Consider the following 10,620-nt stretch of genomic DNA (forward strand, 5'->3'; position numbering starts at 1 on the left):
ATGGTTAACTGATGAGGAAATGGAGCCCTACAGAAGTTACAACACATCTAACAAAAGGTGGAGCTAGGTTTGACACCAAGGCAATCTCCTCTAGAGCCCATCTCGTTGAGACCACCAGCATCTCCCAGAAGACAGCACTAGGAGGGGACAGTTAAGCTGGACCAAAATGAATGGGTAGTAACGACAATGATAATGACCCCAGCTACCCATTAATGAGACTTTAGGGTACACAACCCTGCCAAAGCTTCCACATATATGACTTCATTTCACTCTCACAGCTCCCTAAGAAGCCAGTATTATTATTTAACCCATTTACAGATGGGGAAAGTGAGGATTCTAGAGGTTAGATCACTTGCCCAGAGTGCACAGCCAGCATGTGGAAGACACAGGATTTGAATTTAAGGCCAACTCCAGAGTGATTTCCACTGGGTTGGAAGGCATTCTGTGCAAGAACTTGGACAAAAGCAAGAAGACACCGATTTGGCCACACACTGGAAAACAGCACCACGGGGCACAGCGTGTCAAAGACAGACCATGACTACGTCCTTCACAACTGGCCCTGTGATTTTCTCCTGAATCTGCCAAAAAGGGACGAGTAGTAAGGCATTCTAAGAAGAGGAAAGCCATCAAGGGATCTAGATTTTCTCATGCTTACGATACTCAGGTGGAGGTTATTTATAAAGAAAACACATATATTTTATGTGAAGTTGTTTCTCAGCGATACATCTCCCATCTGAGGACTGGGAACAGTTTGATTGCTGCATATCAAATACTTCCAGCACTGTCATTTCCCCTCTATTATCCACATCCCATCTGCTTCCTCTTCCCACACTGAAGTGACTGGCATATTCGCTCAAACAAAAGCCTGCAGACAAAAATAAAAATAAAAATCTAATAATTGGCCCAATTTCATTTGAGAAAAATAACTCACAAGCTTGTTCCATGTTGAATAAAAGAAACAAAAACATGTAATTGATGAAGCTTGTTTACTCATCTGATTTTGATCCTAAAATAGATCACGCAATATGTATTTTAAACCTTCTCAATTCATTCCCTGACTTTTCTGTAGGTAACCTAGAAAAGTCAAGTGGAGCCTCAGTACTATTTATGCACATCTATTAAACAACGCCAACTTCTGCAACCACCACCTTGGGTAAGAGCGTAGCATCTTAAAAGCAAAATTCCTTAGGTAATGTTTATTCCGTTGCAATATAAAGAAAGCACACTTTTCATTTTCTTTAAAAATTATGGAACTTTTGATTTCATACACTGCGGTCTGCCTAGAAAATACCACCAACAGTATATGAGCAATATATTCATTATCAAATCATCTGACGAGCTGTAAACTAAATATAGTTTAACACTCAGGTGTTACTGCAAAAGCACTGAGCATTTTAAGTTTTTATCTGCTGTTTCTAATAGCTATTATTATATTCCTTTTATGATGCTTGAAACATATGCTCAGTTCAGACCAAAAGAGAAGGTAAATTGATGAGTGCCTTGTTTGAATAAATTATGTGCCCTGCTTGTCTTTTATATCTGAATCATTTCTTCAAGTGTGTATTATTATCCTCAATTTCAGAGTCAGGTAAATTATAGCTTAAGTAATCAAAGTACAGCTGCCATGAGAGCTGTGCTGACTGTATATATATAGCCGATGCTCATTCTAAGCCAAGAAACAGCAAATCCCCCTGAATCTAAACGCTAGAGCAGGGGTGGGCAAACTTTTTGACTCGAGGGCCACAATGGGTTCTTAAACTAGACCGGAGGGCCAGAATAAATGCATGGATGGAGTGTTTGTGTGAACTAATATAAATTCAAAGTAAACATCATTACATAAAAGGGTACGGTCTTTTTTTTTTTTAGTTTTATTCATTTCAAACGGGCCGGATCCGGCCCGCGGGCCGTAGTTTGCCCACGGCTGCACTAGAGCCTGCTGCAGGATCACCACCCACTTCCCTGTACCGAGTGCACACCGAGGAGATGGTCCCTGTCTCTCTTCAATTCATTGCGATCATCTGATAACTTCAGCCAACAAATGCGAGTGAACTGATGTGATATGGTCCCTGCAAAATTTCCACATGCAATTCCATGCCCTTCCCCTTGCAAGTGGCTGGAGTGGACACAATGCCAGGTCATCTGTGGGGGCCACGTGTTGAAGAGGCCGGTGGCATGAAGAAAGGAGCCTGGGTCTGTGAGTCACCACCTAGAGGCAGACCAAGAACACCACCCTGGGCTTTTATGTGACTAAGAAATAACTCTTTATTGTAGAACAACTGCGATTTGTCAGTTTATGGGTTGCAGAAGCTAGCATTATACTAAAACAGAAAAAAATCAAAACAAGTATAATAGGAAATAACAAAGTAAAGATTTTTTAAAAATTAAAATAATAATTTTGAAAAAATATTTAGTATTTAGGTAATGCTCATGTTATAACGTGGAATTTTAAAAGTAAGATATAGAACTGTATGAGTAGTATTTTCCCAAGTATAAAAACAGATATCCCCTTGCAATTATTTTATGTAAATATGTACCCAGAAATTAATGTTGTTGACTGAACGAATTAATGCATAAAAAGTGGAAGAAAACATGTTCACTTTAAGTCAAGTTCTCTCTGCATATTGGGACAGGAGGAGGTTTTTACTACTGTGTATTTTCTGAAATCAAAATAATGAGTATCGTCCTTTCATAATCAGAAGAGGTTTGTCTGTTTATGTTTAAGATTTCTTTTAAAAGGCCAATATATCCAGACAGCCATAACACAGCACTAGCTCTTATGCCCCCGACCCCAGGCACGGTTTTGCTCCATTTACTACCCCACATGGCAGCCTCTCAGGCACTCAGAACCACCCAATGTACAGGGTGAGTCCAAGGCCAAGGGGCAAATAATTCCCAGGAAAGTCCTGGAAGATGACCCTTCTCTGTTCATTCACAATGAGGCAGCTTTAAAAAGCAAGTCAACAAATAACTCCCTTAAGGATCTACTGAAAACACAGAAATTACCCAGTTTCCGCGGATACACAATCCTGGGCAGGCAGGGACGGTGAGATTCAGAACCAGTTCCTAAAGTAGGCGCCCCTTTTGTGTAAGTGGGGCCCATCTGAGATCACACTCGCAAAATGCTCAGCACAATACGACCTTTATTGGTTCGAGTGTGGAAAGATGGGTCGGTCCTTGCTCTATGTGAGGGCCCACACTCACGCTGAGGCCTGGCTTTCGGAGCACTGCTGTTCGTTTCTAAGGAGAGTGAGTGCCAGGAAGCAGGTGTGAAGCTGCCCGCCCAAGCCCGGGATCTCGCCCTTCCCTGTGTAGGTGTCCGATGCTTCCCGTCAGGGAACACCAGACGTCCCAGCACAGAAAAATCTAAGGAGGTGACCAGAGAAACTCATTGATATCCGCAGACTCAGGAGAAGAGAAAAGAACATTTTATAAAAAGGGGATCTCTTTGCAAAAATGTATACAAGAGGAAATGGGAACATCTTGATGTACACAGTTAGGGAATGCCTTGAATGTCAATTCAGGCGTTCCTTTAGGGAGGACTAAGTAAACATTAGTAAGTGAATATTTTAGGAATAACAATAGTATTTACTGAGCATATACTATATCTCAGGACCTAAACAAGCATGAAGTAAATTACAAAAAAGATATGAGGAGGCTCAGATAATCACCAAGGAGGTGGGAGATGAGGCTCAAAGATGGGACGGGACACAGGGGCAGAAGCAGCCAGGAACAGGCAACCCGCCACGGGAGCCAGGAGGACAGCCCCATCGCCCTCACTTCTGGGAAGCAGGCAGCGCGCCACCTCGATGGCCAGCGTTTGCCTTACCCTTGCTTCTTTGCATCCCTGACTCCAGATTCAAAATGGGCGGCTGATGTGGTGGTAAATGAAGATTTACTATGCAGAACCCAATGTCACCTTCACCTATCATTATAAGACAACTAGAGGCCCGATGGGGGGCGGGAGGGGAGACGGTCCCTCAGCCGGGCCTGTGCTCTTTCGCAGTCCGGGAGCCCCAGGGAGATGCCCGACTGCCTCCGAGGCGTCTGCTGCGCTCCCCAGCCTTCAGTCTGGCTTGCGGCTGAGCAGCGCTCCCCCATGGGAGCGCACTGACCATGAGGGGGCAGCTTCTGCGTTGAGTGTCTGCTCCCCGATGGTCAGTGGGCATCACAGCAACCTGTAATTCCACGGTTTGGTCAATTTGCATATTACTCTTTTATTATATAGGATAAAGATCATCATTTCAACACAAAGGTTATTTATAAGATCTTTTGACACAATCCTAACACATAATGTGGTGTGACAAAGCCACAACAATCAAGGAGGCTTGTGAAGTATTTAATTGTCTTAGGATGAATAGGACAAGTCAATCAGTCAACAGGCAGTGCCCTTTTTATATAAAACAGGATGTGACTATATATAAAATGAAAAGAATGTTATCATATTGACAAATAAAAACATTTTAGCATGCAGGTCGTTAGCTGGAAGAGTATTACCTTCTCTATCTATATTTCGATTTCTTTCCCAGCAAAAAATACAACAGCCCAGCTGGCGTGGCTTGGAGGTTAGGCGTCGACTTATGAACCAAGAGGTCATGGTTCGATTCCCAGTCAGGGAACATGCCTGGGTTGTGGGCTCGATCCCCAGTGGGGGTGTGCTGGAGGCAGCCAATCAATGATTCTCTCTCATCACTGATGTTTCTATCTCTCTCTCCCTCTCCCTTCTTCTCTGAAAGCAATAAAAATATATTTTTTAAAAAATAAACAAATAAATGAAACAAAACCATTTTTGAAGTATAATTCTCTCGCTTAAACAAATATTGAGACTCTCATATCAACATGAATGGATTAACTAACAAATTGTGGAGATCCCAAAAGCTAAAAATTGGAGGTTCTAATGAAGTGTATATGCTTAATGCAAATACACTTTCAAGGCAGGCCTTGTGAATCATGTGAGAGATATTCTTTCACTCACCTTAAAGAGAATAGAAAGGCACATCAAGGCTAGTTATGCACACAGTGGGTATTCTGTAATCATCTGTTCACTTTATACTTAAATTTAGCCCATAGAGGTGAATATATGTAATTAATGAACCTCCTGAGAAAATTTTAGGCAAGAAAAAACAATTCCTTCTTAAATGGTAGCTGATACAAACAGCTACAGAAATGAATATTACCCACATATTAAAAACTTAATTCACCAAACCAAATTTACTCTCTCAGACATAAGTCCATTTTCTGTGCAAGAAAATGAGGTTCTCACTCAATATCTTATCATTATGAATTGTTTGAGAAACAAGAGGTTTGCATTACCCATTTTAAACAAATGTTCAAATTAACAAGTTTTCCATAACTATATGGCAAACTGTTCTATTATCCAAAGAGATACAACAAAATGGATCATTAAGAAAATATCTGCAGATTACATAGTTCCTATAAATTGCTCCTCAGAACCTATTTCTGGTTTTAATTCAATCTTCTAATTTTATTAATATATATTTGCTATCTTAAAAATGCTGACTCACACATAAAAATATTCCAATAACAACATCATCAAGTTAGCAAAGAGGGAAAATGCTTGGGGAGGAGATTAAATCTAATGTGGCTGGTAGAAATCCCATCTTTGTCAATTATTAGTTGTAAGACTTCCCAAGTTTTTAACATCCTACTTAAATGGCAAGATTTGGCAACTGATTGAATATGACAAACAGGAGAGGCATTAGAGATGACCTGGAGGTACCTCGGCTGGGTAAGTGGAGGGACATAAGAGGAAGAGAAGTTTAGAGCAACCTAGAGATGACCATTCCATTTAGGGCAGGACAGATGGAGAGACAGAGACACCCATAAGTGGGTGGACAACAGACTACCAGGAATGTGGGTCCAGACACAAAGAAAGATTTGTATGGCATCCTCCCAGAGATTACTGGAAATCATAGGCATGCCTAATATCAGCATCAATTTTCAAAATATTTTATAAAATGTCACTTTATTTCAAAATACATCCAAATATGACATAGAAAAGTAAGCATGCATACACATTTCAATCATTTACAAACTTTTTGAATTAAAATATGAACTCTTCTAACATATGATCAATAAGATACTGATTATCATGTCTCTAATTTTTCTATGACATCTGTAAAACCCTGAAATTATATGCTGCTGATGATGATAGTAATAAAATCTTACAGAGCACTTATTGCATATTAGGCATATTATCCTTCCATGTAATTTTTTCCCCATTAAAATGTCATAATTATAAAGTGGAGGTCTCATTTTCAGGACAATCAGAAAGATATATGTGTGATCCAGTTTTAACTTTCACCTCAAATCTATTGGCTAAAACTCTCACTGTGCTCTTGGTTCTTATCAGTCTTGTAGGGACAAACATGTAAACACAGTGGAGTTTTGCCAGAGTCTCCTGATTTTGCTTTCTCCGGGTAATCTCAGTGACATGTATCGTTCCTTTTATACTTACTATCACCTCGGTTCACCCAGGTAGACTTGGTACCATCTCCTCTTCTATAAATTTCCCCTCTGAACAAAACTGTCTATTTACAACAAAACCCAGAGACCTTCCTTCTACAACAACTGCTCACTGAGTAAGAGCATTACTCATTCATTCACCAAATGAGGGGCCTGGATTCATTCTCTCAATTCCCTTTCAGCTCTGACGGTGCCACTGGGAGGTGACACACAGCCACATCATTCCCAAACCTTTTCTCCAGTTTGATTTTCCTAAAAAATATTCCTCAAAAACCAAACATGGCTTTTTCAAAAGTTGATTTTCATTTTTCTTTTCATTTTTCAAACTGGCTTCACTGTCTGTCTCTCCCGCTCCCTCGCCCTGGCCCCACATGGAAAGGCCACCTGGCTGATTCCTCCAGCGCAGTTTCTGTCTTTCACACACAGTGTGCAATCCCAGCCACAGAGCCGTGGCTAACTAAATGCTTATCTGAATCCATGACTAGGAAGCCCATTACGTCAGTAAGGCCCAACCCCACGGAAGTCTGACCTGACCAAGCAGTGCCCCAGCTGTGCTGGGGGAATCAGCTGCTCCCAGCATTCCCTTAAGAAGGGCCTTGGGCCTGGAATACCAGTGTGTCAGCACATATAAGGAAATAATGGGGAACATGAATACCAAAGGCCAACATGAACTTTTACATTTCTTCGCTCTCCTTACCCAATCCCGAAAGCACAGGAGCATAAAACAAAATGATCCTTTCAGGTGAAAAGGCTCGAACGCTAACCTTTACTGCGGCTACTGCCGGAGTTCACTGAGGAGCATTCATTCGGGTTAGGGCTCATTTTACTGGGGGGCAGGGGGTTCACCTTAAAAAGCAATTTTGATAGCTTTGAAAATGAAATCAATTTTCATTTCTTAAAATATTGGTCGTTCTCACCTAAAACCAATACCAAATAATATTAAATATAAACTATAACTAAAAAGTAAAATTAAAAACATGTATCAGTTGCTCTCAATCTCTACATTTAGCATCTGCATATTACAAATTAATTTCTCACTAGAGCATAAGTTCTAAGGAGAAAGAAGGCTCGCTTATCTTCCTTCCACAGCTGTGCCGTGGTGCCTGATGCACAGCCCACAATGACTGGCAACACAGAAAGGATCTGTGAGAAGCAGCTGAAGGAGCTTGGAAAGAGAGAGGAAAGAACACCCAGCCGAAGGACCTCGCTGCTCACTTCTAAAGAGCGCAGGACCCTGGGAAACTGAGATGGGAAGGCTGCCTCTGCCTCACACTCTCAAAGGTGACTGCGAGGCCTGGGCAAGGCCTGTTTTCGTGGGAAACACCTCTCCCCGGGGCCGCAGGCAGGGAATGAGCCTGCACACCCTCCAGGTCCAGGCCCGGCTGCCCGAAGCAGGAGCCACCGGCCCCCAGCCAGCGGAGCACAAGCCATGTGGCTGGTGGGAAAGGCGATGTGCTGGGGTGTCAAATACAAACAGCTTTTGTGAAGATAGGGACCAAGAGAGAAAGTAGAACAGCCCATTGATAAATTATTTTATATCAATTACATGTTAAAATCCTACTTTGAATATATTGGTATAAACAAAATATATTGTTAAAATTAATTTCACCCATTTATTTCTAGTTTTCCTAAGGTGACTTAAAAAACATGAAAATGTTTATGTGGTTCATACTATATCTCTACTCCAGCTCTAATCCAGGCTGACAAAGAGAAGCCACCAGAGAGAAAGTCCACTGACATAGACAGCGGGACCTGACTCCTCATTTCTTAATCTTAACTGGAGAAACTGGTTAGACTGTCTGCCCTGTACAATCTCCCTTAAAGAAACACAACAGGGCCTGGCTGGTGTGGCCAGCTGGTTGGGCATGCCCTGTGCATAGGGCTCTCTTGCCTTTGCAACTCAAAGTCCCCACTAGATCTGTCACTGAGTATAACCCACAGCACAGCGAGGTAACTGGTGGGAAACCGCTGCCTGTGCGTTCACTACTCGGGGCAACGCATTCCACTGGGAGGGTGAGCTTACTCAGTTTCTTAGCGGCCTCCAGAGCTTCTTTCGCAGTGTCCACTACAAAGAACCTCTGAACTTTCACTCCGTTGTCGGCCATCAGCTTCTTGCTCTGGTACTCCTGCAGGTTCAGCCATCGTCTGGGGGTGAAGTGGGCTGCCTAGAGAAATTGGGGGAGAGGTGAACACATAATAACAAGCAAAGTGACAGTCAACTTATATGGCCAGTCCTACAGGTACCCTCAAATGGCAGCAACACAGACTATAAACAAACAAACAAAAATCTATCTAAATTCTTCATGCTTAACTGTTTTTCTAATCAAAATGTTAAAGATAACTACACACACAAATACATCAAAATTTTAAGAAACCATGGAAAGTAAGTAAGATCTATGTCCAGTAAACAGTAATGTACCAATGTCGATTTCCTGGTTTTGATGCTGTACTAGAACTATGTAAGATGTCAATGTTAGGAGAAGCTGGGTGAAGGGTACTCGGGACGCCTGCACTATTTTTGCAGCTCCCTGTAAGTCTACAAGTATTTTAAAATGAAAAGTTATTCTTAAAATGATAAGGACTCTATTATATAGTGTATGCCTCCCCCATCCCCACCACAAATAAATGAAGTTCACAGCAATACCTGTATGGACATTGTTAATTGTTTTTTTAACACTTTCAGGTCAATAGGCCACTGACTAATCCATTTCCTTACTGAAGTTTTTAATGGAATTTGGTATAATCATTACATGTTTAATGAGATTATCTCACACACCAGAGTTCAGTAACCTGAAAGAGTCACCATTAATTAAACTAGTTCTGAAAACTGCAACTGGTGTAGGAAAGGCAACCTTACTATCGATCAATTAGTTTCTATATGTCTTGAAAGAAAATAATCAAAGGGCAGAATGACATGAACAAATAGATTCTTCATATTTTATCCAACAAGATCAACAGCATTCCCTATCAAATCCATGAGCCCAAATTTTAAAAGAAGAGAAGCAGGAAAAAATAAGTTCACTTAATTTAAGTTCATTTCCACCCACGAGTTATAGGATGACAATGCCATTAATGCACAAAGAATCAAAATATCCATCACACAACTGGGCCACGGGCTGGTGGTGGAGGGCCTCCTGACACACCTCCCTCTGGTTTCCTCCAGGGCCTCGGTGGGTAGCCCAGGAGTATTACAGACTGTCAAATGGGGTCCGCAGGGCGTTGCCACGTGTTACCGGGAGCTTTCAGCACCTCAACGTGTCCTTAACATGGTGCCTGGTTCTGGAACCTCAAAGCTACAATGCACTCATGCAGCTCGTTTGGACAAGGCCATTCCACGGAGGCTCCAGCACCTCGCAGCGAGACGGGGTTCTACCCACAGGCAGAGCGAGTGTCTTCATCTTCTTTGTATCTTAATGAAGACCGTGATGGTGCTTGGCATATGGAAGATACCAGTTAGATGTCCAAATGAATAAGCCCTGCCTTTTGTCCCTTTATTCAGTTCATTTTTCATTCCCAGAAAATGACCTCTAAAAATGGGAAAGTCCTTTAGACCTGAAATGAACATAATGTAATTTAAACACACTTCTTAAAAATTCAATTTTGACATGATTAAAGCTAAAGATATCCCTCTGTTCTATCCTTATTAATATTGGAAATGGTGTTTTCAATTTTGAAGTTTGCCTACACTTCTTTAGAAATAAATCTACTGGGATAAAAATAAATTGCCAGGTAAGCAATGTTCCCATCATTTCCTGGATATTATAGAACTGTATAAGATTTTTTAATCTTCTGAACTTCAAGTCTTGATAAAACATTAAAAAATTTTAAAAATAAAATTTCAAAAATGAACATATTCATTGTATCAAGAGACTTAACACATTGCATACCGCATAGAAATCTCTAAGACATACGCCAGGGACCGCACGTTTTGGGGCAAACTGCACGTTATTTAAATCATCATAACTACAGATCATAATGCACTTTAGGTGTTGTTTTTCAATAATTATAACATTTTTATTTACAAAAACAATTAAACAATTAAAGTTCCTAGTACTTTTTTAACGTATGGTACTGCGTAAAACATTTTCCTCTATGAAGAGGGACCAAACAAAATTTACATAAGTATCTAGATTCGCT

At 41.1% G+C, this 10,620-nt stretch overlaps 1 long non-coding RNA gene across 1 annotated transcript in view; it reads right to left on the bottom strand.

The window, feature by feature from the left end:
- Nucleotides 1–846: 846 nt before the first annotated feature.
- LOC106725169 overlaps nt 847–10,620 on the bottom strand; it is a 15,854-nt gene continuing 6,080 nt past the window's right edge. The window contains exons 2-3 of the long non-coding RNA XR_001361038.1: nt 8,507–8,648; nt 847–865 (exon numbers count right to left, since the gene is read on the bottom strand). This is a non-coding gene — a long non-coding RNA (uncharacterized LOC106725169). The remainder of the gene's footprint in view (nt 866–8,506; nt 8,649–10,620) is intronic.

This window comes from Myotis brandtii, unplaced genomic scaffold (genome assembly GCF_000412655.1).
Source record: "Myotis brandtii unplaced genomic scaffold, ASM41265v1 scaffold140, whole genome shotgun sequence".
NCBI classification, from domain to species: Eukaryota; Metazoa; Chordata; class Mammalia; order Chiroptera; family Vespertilionidae; genus Myotis; species Myotis brandtii.